The sequence below is a fragment of the Zea mays genome, chromosome 7 (assembly GCF_902167145.1).
Source record: "Zea mays cultivar B73 chromosome 7, Zm-B73-REFERENCE-NAM-5.0, whole genome shotgun sequence".
In the NCBI taxonomy this organism is placed as follows: Eukaryota; Viridiplantae; Streptophyta; class Magnoliopsida; order Poales; family Poaceae; genus Zea; species Zea mays.
In genome coordinates, this window is record NC_050102.1 from 17860077 (window position 1) to 17871015 (window position 10939).

The following is a 10939-nucleotide window of genomic DNA, read 5'->3' on the forward strand; positions in this document are numbered from 1 at the left end:
AAAGGAGACGACGAAATTAAAAAGATGGCTGAAGATATTATGGACGAAGTCGTCAATCGGCTCTTGAACGAGGCTGCAGAAGTCGTACTTAGAGAAGACTGAGTGCTACTATAAAAACTCCTGAATTGTAATATATGTAATATCTTGTAATCCTGAATGTAATATACTTGTTTTTTATGGTTCAATTCTTTACGATGCATGAAATTTACGTACGTACCGCTTTTGAGTCTTTGACGAAAAAACACCTTCCCTTCTTTTCATGCTTCGTGAAGAAGAATTTTCATTTATCACAACGATATCCATAGTGTTCTGATGAAGAATATCCAAACTTCGTGAAAATATTTTCCGAAGCTACACTCCGAAGATCAATATTGTATCTCCTTGTGACTTAGCATGATTTTCCCTTTTTCAAAGCATTCTTCCGAAGATCAATATTGTGTCCCCTTCTTGTGCCATATGCAGAATGATGTATGATGCTTATGCTATGCAAAATGATGTGATGATGTTATGCTATGAGAAAAGGTATTCGTTCCGAAGCTACGCACACATCCCTGCAATAAAATACATAATCTTTTTTTTAATCAGCGTTGACTTTTCGCTGTAAGCTCTGCATTCCCTTAGGAATGTCTTTGGAGCTTCTTCGCCTTTTACTTTCGGCGGAATCAGCGTTGACTTTTCGCTGTAAGCTCTGCATTCCCTTAGGAACGTCTTTGGAGCTTCTTCGCCTTTTACTTTCGGCGGAATCAGCGTTGACTTTTCGCTGTAAGCTCTGCATTCCCTTAGGAACGACTTTGGAGCAAAAAACTTACACTGCGCTCCCTTTGGAACGGCTTTTTGTGACTTCGGCAAACTTACTCTGCGTTCCTTAGAACGACTTTTTGCTGTTTCGAAGAATTTTCGATAATTCGAAGGTCCTCTTTGTTATCACAAATCTTTAAACTTCAACAACTTAAGCCTGTAAAGAAAATATATTTTCTTTGTGGGAATCAACGAAACTATTTACATGAAACCTAAACAATGTCCTTTATTACAGAAAATAAAATTGAAATGAAAAAGACTGCTATTAAGGTAGGATATTTGTCAATAGATGTGCTTTGACTCTGGCACAGTGCTGTTGACTGTGCGAGCTTCGGACTGTTCTCTGAAGTCCCTTTGGTGTGGAGCATATTGGCTCCCTTCTGGCTGCTGGCCTTGTTGCAACGGTGGTGGAGGCGGAGGCTGTTGCCAGGAAGCTTGAGGTTTGCTTGCCGAAGCAACAGAAGCTGCAGGGTGATTGCCTACATACTCTGGGATGTAAGGCGAATGATACGAAGCAGTGTGCATGACCTGCTTCGGCTGAGCCTGTTGTGCTGCAGCTTCGGCTATTTCCTTTTGCTTCTGGATGGTAACATGGCACATCCTGGTGGTATGGCCTTTGTTCTCACCACAGAACAAGCAAAAAATTCTTCTTGGCTGATCGCCAAATCTTCCGCCGAAGCCCCTGGCACCTCTGCCCCTCGGAGCTGGTGGTCGGAAGGAGCCTTGCTGTTGCCCCGAAGCCTGTGAGGAACATTGTGGCCTTTGCTGCTGGCTCCCTCTATCATCATTTTGGGTAGAGTTATGAATTGATCTAACGTGCCTCGGATAGAACCTCCCTCCGAAACCCCTGGTCATTTCAGAAAACCTGAAAGCCTCCTCCCTTCTTTGGCGAAAATCATTGTCGGCACGGATATACTCGTCCATCTTCTGAAGCAGCTTCTCCAAAGTTTGAGGAGGCTTCCTAGCAAAGTACTGAGCTGAAGGTCCAGGCCGAAGTCCCTTGATCATGGCTTCAATAACAATTTCGTTGGGCACCGTTGGCGCCTGTGCCCTCAAACGCAAGAACCTCCGGACATACGCCTGAAGGTATTCTTCGTGATCCTGTGTGCACTGGAACAGGGCCTGAGCAGTGACCGGCTTCGTCTGAAACCCTTGGAAGCTGGTTAACAACATGTCCTTCAGCTTTTGCCATGAGGTAATCGTTCCTGGTCGAAGGGAAGAATACCAGGTTTGAGCAACACTCCTGACGGCCATGACAAAAGATTTGGCCATGACTGCAGCATTGCCACCATACGAAGATACTGTTGCTTCGTAGCTCATCAAAAACTGTTTCGGGTCTGAATGACCATCGAATATGGGAAGTTGAGGCGGCTTGTAGGACGGAGGCCAAGGTGTAGCCTGCAGCTCAGCGGACAGAGGAGAAGCATCATCAAAAACAAAATTTCCATGATGGAAATTGTCATACCAGTCATCTTCGTTGAGAAAACCCTCCTGATGAAAGTCTTGGTGTTGAGGCCTTCGGTGTTGCTCATCCTGAGTAAGATGACGAACTTCTTCAGAGGCTTCGTCTATCTGCCTTTGCAGTTCAGCTAGCCTGGCCATCTTTTCCTTCTTCCTCTGCACCTGTTGATGAAGTATCTCCATGTCTCTGATTTCTTGGTCTATCTCATCCTCTGGCGGTGTCGGGCTAACAGCCTTCCTTTTCTGGCTTCGGGCCTCCCGAAGGGAAACAGTCTCCTGATTGTGGTCCAGCGGTTGCAGAGCTGCAGCCCCAATTGCTGAAGCTTTCTTCGGCGCCATAGCGAAGGTTTATGATCGCCGAAGGTGTTCAAAAACTCAAAAGAGTGGAAGTGAGTCGACCGGAGGTGGGCGCCAATGTTGGGGACTTGTTCTCAAATGCTATGAGTTAAGAACAAGGCAACACAAAAAATGTTAAACGTTAAAGTCCTTCGTCTTTCGAAGCATTATTTCCCTTGGGATATAATGATTTTCGGACGAAGGTTATGAAGGACAAACCTTCATCAACACAACATACCATAATGAAGAAGGAATCATATGTAATGCAAGGGATGACATAAGCAATTATGTATAATTATCAACTTATTTCTATATTTTCATTATAGAAAAATAGAAATGATATCAAATTACAAGCGTACCTTCGGCTCGAAAGAAGGTAAAAGTACAAGCGTGACGCAAAAGTAAATGCCAAGTCAGCGTGAATAGTACGGGAGTACTGTTCACCTATTTATAGGCACGGGACGCAGCCCATGTAAAATTACATCCATGCCCTTTACATTTGGTAGTAATTCTATAGTGATCCACCGAGGTCTGAATAGCCTTTTCATCTTTAAGTCGGTTTCATTTTCTGCTACCGCGCCGAAGCTTTCCTGCTCACACCTTCGGCTCTGTATCAACCTTCGTATTACTCTGGTCTACTGTGATGCTGACTTGAATCCGAAGATACCTGTTCACACATTATACTCCAGAAATACTGTTAAATCCTGTTTTTGAGGACCTTCGGATGCCGAAGGTCCCCAACAGTGGGATTGCCCAAGACAACAAAAGGATATGATTCTATTTGGGTTATAATTGATCGGCTAACAAAAATCGCCCATTTTCTACCAGTCAAGACATATTACCCGGTCATCACTTATGCCCAGATGTATATTGCTCGCATCCTCAGTTTGCATGGTGTTCCAAAGACAATAGTGTTGGATCGTGGACCTCAATTTGTATCCAAATTCTAGGAAGAACTTCACAAATCCTTGGGTACTAAGTTGCTCCACAGTTCGATCTATCATCCTCAAACTAGTGGGCAAAATGAGAGAGTAAATCAAATACTTGAAGATATGTTGCGAGCGTGTGTTCTGGAATTCCCACATAGATGGGATGACTGTTTACCCTTAGCGGAGTTTTCATACAATAACAACTATCAAAAGAGCATCAAAATGGCACCCTTTGAAGCCTTGTATGGACGACGGTGTCGTACTCCGTTAAACTGGTCTGAACCAGGAGAAAGATGGTTTTTCAGGCCTGATATGGTAAAAGAAACGGAAGAGAAGGTTCAACGAATAATACATAATTTGAAAGAAGCCCAAGCTCGCCAAAAGAGTTATGCAGACAAGCGATGCAAACCCTTGTACTTTCAAGTTGAAGATTATGTCTACCTGAAAGTCTCACCAATGAAGGGTGTATCATGTTTCGGGGTAAAAGGGAAGCTTGCACCCCAGTACATTAGTCCTTTCCCTGTTCTTGAATAATGTGGACTAGTAGCATACCGACTCCAGTTACCCGAAACATTGTCTGCGGTGCACAATGTGTTCCACGTATCTCAATTGAAGAAGTGTCTTCGGGTTCTAGATCGAACCGTTGAAGTAACGGATGTTGCCTTAGAACCAGACTTGACATATTTAGAACATCCTATTCGAGTCTTGGATCAAAAGGACATGATTACCCGAAGGAGAACTCTCAAGTTTTATAAGATACAATGGAACCAACATACAAAAGACGAAGGTACTTGGGAAACTCAAGACTTCTTAGAAAGGAATTTCCCAGGCTTTTTAGCTTCATGTAAATTGTAAGATATGTACACTTGTTATAATAGAGGAATGAACCACATACCACCCCTGCCTTGTACCAAAAATAAGGAAATAAAAGTATGACACGTTTCCTTTTCCATTACTTGCCCTAGGACTTTTAATCTCGGGACGAGATTCTTTTATGGGGGGAAGGATGTAACACCCCTGGTGTTACTGTCACTAAAACTTGAGCATAACATCATGTGCCTCAGCATAACATGTGATTGTTACACTTAGAATGCATTCATTAGGCAAAAAGTTCAAACAAGTTGTACTGATGTGACATGTCACGGGTAAAACCCTAGGGTAGGGTACTTAACCCTAAACTGAGCTTAGGGTGTCAATAAGGCCCAAATGAGTTAAATTTTTAAAACTTATTAGAAATGGTCATGAGACATCAACTCTAATAGGATTTGATAGCATACAAACCCTAGAAGTGCTAGAAACCCTAAATAGACCTCTGGAAAACCCTGGACTGAAACCCTAGGGGGTTATATGCAAATGTTGCACACTTTTGGACCTAAGTGTAAAAACCATGGAGTTAGGGTACCTTAAGTCATATATTTCACATATTTGAAGATTTGCAAAACAAACCATGAGATTTGGCCAAATTGCAAAAAAGGCCACTCTAGTGATCATATGGTTTAGTCTGAAATATAGTTGAACAAGGCTAACTTTGGAGCTTTGTAGGTCTAGAAATACAAAGAATTTTCCTAGGGTCAACATATCAAACTTGTAGAGCTACTATAGGAGAACAACTTTGCTATAGGGATTAAGCCTTGGTGCCATGAAAATTTTTGAGAAAATTGGATCCAAAGTCGGACTATCAGGCAACCTTAAGTCTGAACTTTCAGTGACAGTGAAGTTGGATAAACTTAGGGTTTGATTTTGAGTAAGATCTATTACTCGATTGCAGGTAGTTGCTATAGTAGAATTATAGCTGGATCATAGAGCTACAAGTTTGCTGCTGACGGATTGGCATGTTCTGGCACAAAAATCCGAGATCTAGGCGTTGCAAGTTGTTTTGTCAGGCGCTCTGTTGAACGTTTCTAATGGTACAGTGAACGGAGAGGATCAGGTTTAGAGAACCTCGCCGCCGGCGACCGTGCGCCTGGATTCGCGCTCGCCGCGGTAATTCGTGCTCGGCTCAGTTAGATAACACCGTGGGGTAAGTAAATATCGCACTGTGGATGAACTCCGGCCACTATTTTACTCTGGCCGCCGTACCCGAGTATGTCACGGCCGCTTTGGATAGGTTCACGGAAGTTAGCCACCCCGCGGTCTTGCGCCACGTGCCTCGGCATTTACCACGTCGCAGTCGCTCGCGTTATGCATGTCCGGTGATCGCCGGTGAGCCCGCCACGGTGAAAGCCACTAATCGCTCGCGCCAGTGCAACTCTCCTTCTCCGGCCACCACCGCGCCATCTCAAATTCATAGGCCACCGCCCCCGGAGCCTATAAATTGAGTGTGCTGTCGGGTCCGTAAGGTAGTCAAGCACCCAATCCACCAAACCGTGCCTCCAATTGCTCACCAGAGCTCGTCAATTTTGGATTTCCCCCAATTCGGTCTGAAACACTGTGCCTTGTGACCTCGTCATGGCCAACGTGTTTCAGGTCTGTTCATGTCCTCTGGTCCCTCATTTCATTATCCTTGTGTGTCACTGATGCTCCCCGACCCAGCCGATTAAGCTAGGACCGCTTAGATCGCCAGGAACACTTCGTGTTGTCCGTTGTGCCCGCTATCACCGTAGACAGGGTGATGTAGAGCTCAAATCTAGCAATTAAGCGAGGGGAAATGTTTGTTAGGGGTTCAATTTGGTGTCTGCCGCACGAGAGCACCGGTAGTTGAGTAATCCGGTCGGTGTAGGTTCGCCGGAGCTCGGTTCTCCGCCGCTCCCCGTCGTGGACCTCGGGATGTAAAGAAATAGAACTTGAAGGGGGTTTTTGTGAATGTCAGTGACACAGGGAATAGTCCGTAGGACTTCTTTCAAGTTATTTAAAGTATCGAGGGCCTTTTTGCAAGACCAGCAGCGTGGGCGCGCGCAAGATCAGCCCAACACTATTCATTGTTTTGCTTTTTTATTTTTCTGCCAAGATTAGAGAATTTATGGAAAATTACAGAAAAACGCTAAAAATGCAAGACCAATTTTGCTAGATCCCTAATTTTCTAAAGTATTTAATAAAAATAGTTTCATGATTTTTAGTTCAAATAAGGAATTATAGAGTATTTAAATTAGCCAAAACCTATACCCCTGGAATTTTAGAAATTAATTAATAATTCCAAAAATCACCAAACTTTTTAGATAAGCTTTAAATATTATTTAGAAGCCTTGGGTAAAGTTCAGCATGATTTGGACCATGTTTGGTACCTAGAACCCAAAACCCTAGTCTCCTGCCCTATGAACTTCACTATAGACTCCAAAAACCCTAGTTTCCTGGAGATCCGTGAAGGAAAATTATATTCAAGACCTAAGATAATATACCTTTATTATCTTTGCATTTTCATGAGCATTACATGAGCATTTATGATTATATATGGCTATATATAGAAAACAAAGAAGAGATAGAAGTTGAAGAAGCAAGGACTACACCACCACCACCACCTAAATAACCCCAGGCCGAGAACTACTTTTATTTTGACATCTGCGGAGCAGAGCCTGACTCACCTATAACACCCCGGTGCATTTGCCACCTCCTTGCTATTTTAAAATTTTTCTCACTTGTTTGATGCATTAGGTGATAGGAGTTGTGTGCTAAACAAGTTGATGCATTCCCTTCCTTGAGAATTTGATTACCTTTCCTTGATCACCTGTTTTACAAAAAGGTTTTTCTTATGCTTAGCTTTGCTCTAGAAAAATAAAATGTTTTGTTTTGACAAAAGATGATGCTTCAAAGTGGGTGGAATGTTTTCAAAAATAAAACTTAATGGTGGATCCATCATGGCCATGATGGGTTCAACATCGGAAAAGATGTACCTCTGCCAGGTACCAAACTTTGGGTTTGAAATGATAAAGCTAAGACCGGGCGGGTGACTTGCACGAGAAGAGAGTCTCGGTGTAGTGTCTTCGTCTGAGTCGATTAAGGACCTTGTCGATGTAGGCTTGATGATCGAGGACCCTTTAACTAGTCACATGCCTCATCATAGGTAAGCTTTGCCTCGGGCAGACTAATACCAGAATAAGATAACACGCAATGGGAGTGGAGAGATGGCGAGAGTAGCGTGTACCCTCTGTGGCAAGAGGCTAGACGGTGGTGTATCTGTGCTCTCGGTTGGCGTGAACCTGATCTGGTCTTAAGAACCCTGGTGGCGAGTTGACATATGCAAGGGTTAAGTGCTACATATGTCGTGTGATTGGAGATCCTCAGCTGAGTATTAATCGATTCGGATCGCTGTTACTTCTCGGACATGAAGACTTGGTCACTGACCTACACGTAGCATTCCAGTGAATAAAAAGGGTTGATAAGAAATTGGCTAGTATAGGTCAAGTGCTTGAACTAGGGTAAAAAGAACTCTAGATGCAGGTAACTTCACTTAATGTAACACCCCTGGTGTTACTGTAACTAAAACTTGAGCATAACATCATGAACATCAGCATTTCATGTGTTTGACACACTTAGAGTGCATTCACTAGGTAAAAATTTCAAACAAGTTGTATTGTTTTGATGTTTTGCAAATAGAACCCTGGAATAGGAAACTTAACCCTAAATAGGGATTAAGAGGGTAAAAGAAGACCCAAATTGAGAGAACCCTAAAGATTAAGTGAAATAGACATAAAATGTCACCAAGGATGGACTTACCTTACATTTATACCCCTAAGATACCAGAAACCCTAATTGAAACCCTGGAAAACCCTAAGTCCAAACCCTAGGGGCCTATGTGCAAAAATAATGTACTTGTGGACTAAAATGCAAAAACCATGTTAAATAAGTATCCTAAGTCATATGGTTCCCAATCATGAGGGTTTGCAATCCAAAACTTAAGATTTGGACTTAAGTGCAAAAGAGCCACACTTGACTCATTTGATGAAGTCTGAATTTCAATGTGATTGCTTCAACTTTGAGCCCTTGTATCTTTCAAATTAGTGAGAATTTGCCCTAGGCCACCACATAAATTTTGTAAACCTATCATAGGAGAGCAACTTTGATGCAGACATCTCCTGTGGTTGTTATACAAAAATTGGAGAAAAACCAACTCAAAGTCGCTCTGTCAGAACTGAGACAGAAAACTGAAACTGAAACCTAGGTTAAAAATGGTCCCAGTGAGGTAAGGCCAAGTTTGATGCGCCATATCTTTGAATCCACTCGGTTTTAGTCCAAGAATCCTATAGTTAGTTTGTAGACTGATATATGGTGAACAAATCTTAGTAAGGGAGATTGCTCTGTTCTTAACAAGAATTTAGAGATTAAGAAGGGAGAAGATGGTCGGTTCAGGCGACTGAAGAACAATCTCCATGGTACAGTGCTTTGAGTGGATCAGTACGCCAGATTAGCTCGCCATCATTGATCGCCGTCCCGATTCGTGCGCGGTACTGGATGGATAACGCCGGGGAAAGGGTAACTCGTACGTGGCACCATCTCCTGAGCTCAGCCGGAGTTATTCACCGGCGGCCACCGTGACTCAGTGAGCTCTCGTCGTGCTGTCGCACATGCTTTGATTTGCCTCACTGTGCCTCTTCCTTACGTGGTTGCCATGCGTTAACAGCCCACCTCGTGGCCGCGGATCGATCACCGGACCGTCGTGCCTATATATAGGATAGGGAGCCACGGCGAGGTGCTCGCAGTTCTTCAAGTAAGCTTGAGTAAAACCAGGAATTCACACAGTCTCCTTCTCCTCCCCTCAAATTGATTGTGCACGGTGAAACTACAGTCTCTTACGGCCGTATAGCCCCGATCCCATCTTCCAATTTCACCCAGAGCCGCCACGACACCATTTCTCCCCCTTCTCTGTCTCCAGCAAGCACAAGACTCCGTGCTCCGTGGCCAGACCACTCTAGTAAGGCTCTGCCTCTCTCGAGTGTTGTTCTAGCAGTGCTGTATGCACGTGAAACTCACTGTAGTAGCCGTTTAACCAATTCGGGCATAAATGATTGGGAACACGGGATTGACATCACGGTTTCCGCCATACCCGTGAGCAGACCGTTCTCCAAATGTTCAAGCCAAAGTGAAGCATGTTCCTAGGTTGCCTTGGGTAGGTTATGCTTCCCCTGTCGCTCGACTGAGCATCCATCGCTGGCCTAGGCCAGTCCGTGCGTCGTCGGGGGCGAACGGCGAGCGTGCCTTGGCTCAGGGCGTTTTTGGAGAAGAAATAGAAGTCTAGGGTCTTTTCCGCCGTTGTCAGCGACTGTGTTAAATAGTGACTTGGACTCTGTCGGGATATTCAAGAAGACAAGGACCCTTCTGCAAAATCTCCAGCGCGCGCGCAGGCGCTCGTGCGTTTTTGCCTGGACTTGGGCCATCTGAGCTGTTTCTGGCCCAACACTGTTCAGGATTTTCCCTTTTCTTTTTTAGTAGAACTTTGGAAATATGTAAGAAATTGTAGAAAAATCCTAAAAATGTCAAACCAATTTTCCTAGATTCCTTATTTTTCATAGTATTTAATAAAAATAGTTTCATGATTTTTAGGTCAAATAAGGAATTTTGGAGTATTTAAAATAGCTTAAAACATTGTTTCTGGATTTTTAGAAAATCAGTAATAATTCCAAAAATGCCCAAACTTTTTATATGAACTCAAAACATTATTTAGAAGCCTTGGGTAGAGTTTGGTTTGATTTGGACCTTGTTTGATAACTAGAACCCAAAACCCTACCCCCTGCCCTTTGAATTCCTTTACTGACTCCAGAAACCCTAAGTTCTCGGAGTTCTGTGAAGGAAAGTTGTATTCAAGACTTTAGATAATAAATTCTTATTATCTTTGCACTCTCATGAGCATTACATGGCATTCATTCTTATATACACACATATATGGTTCTGTTTAGAAAACGAAGAAGAAGTCGAAGTAACCGAAGAGAAGACACCACCACCTTCGAAATCTCAGGCAGGAAATTGTTTCTACTTTGATATCTGCGGGTCCGAGCCTGACTCACCTATCAACGAAGGCAAGCCCCGGTGCATTTGCCACCTTCCTTGATGTTTTTAAAATCTTTCTCACTTGATTGATGCATTAGGTGATAGGAGTTGAATGTTTAAACAATTCCTGCATTACCTTCCTTGAACTTGATTACCTTCCTTGAAACCCTGTCTTTACAAAAGGTTTCTACTATGCTTAGTATTTCTCTAGCAAAACAAAAGGTTTTGTTTTACAAAAGATGATTGGCAAAGCGGGAGGGATGTTTTTGAAAATAAAACTGGATGGTGGATCCATCAAGGCCATGATGAGTTCAACATCGGAAAAGATGTACCTCTGCCAGGTACCAAGCTTTGGGTTTAAATGATTAAGCTGAGACCGGGCGGTTGACTTGCACGAGAAGAGAGTCTCGGTGTAGTGTCTCCGTCTGAGTCGATTAAGGACCGTCTCGATGTAGGCTTGATGACCGAGGACCCTTTAACTGGTCACATGCCTCGTC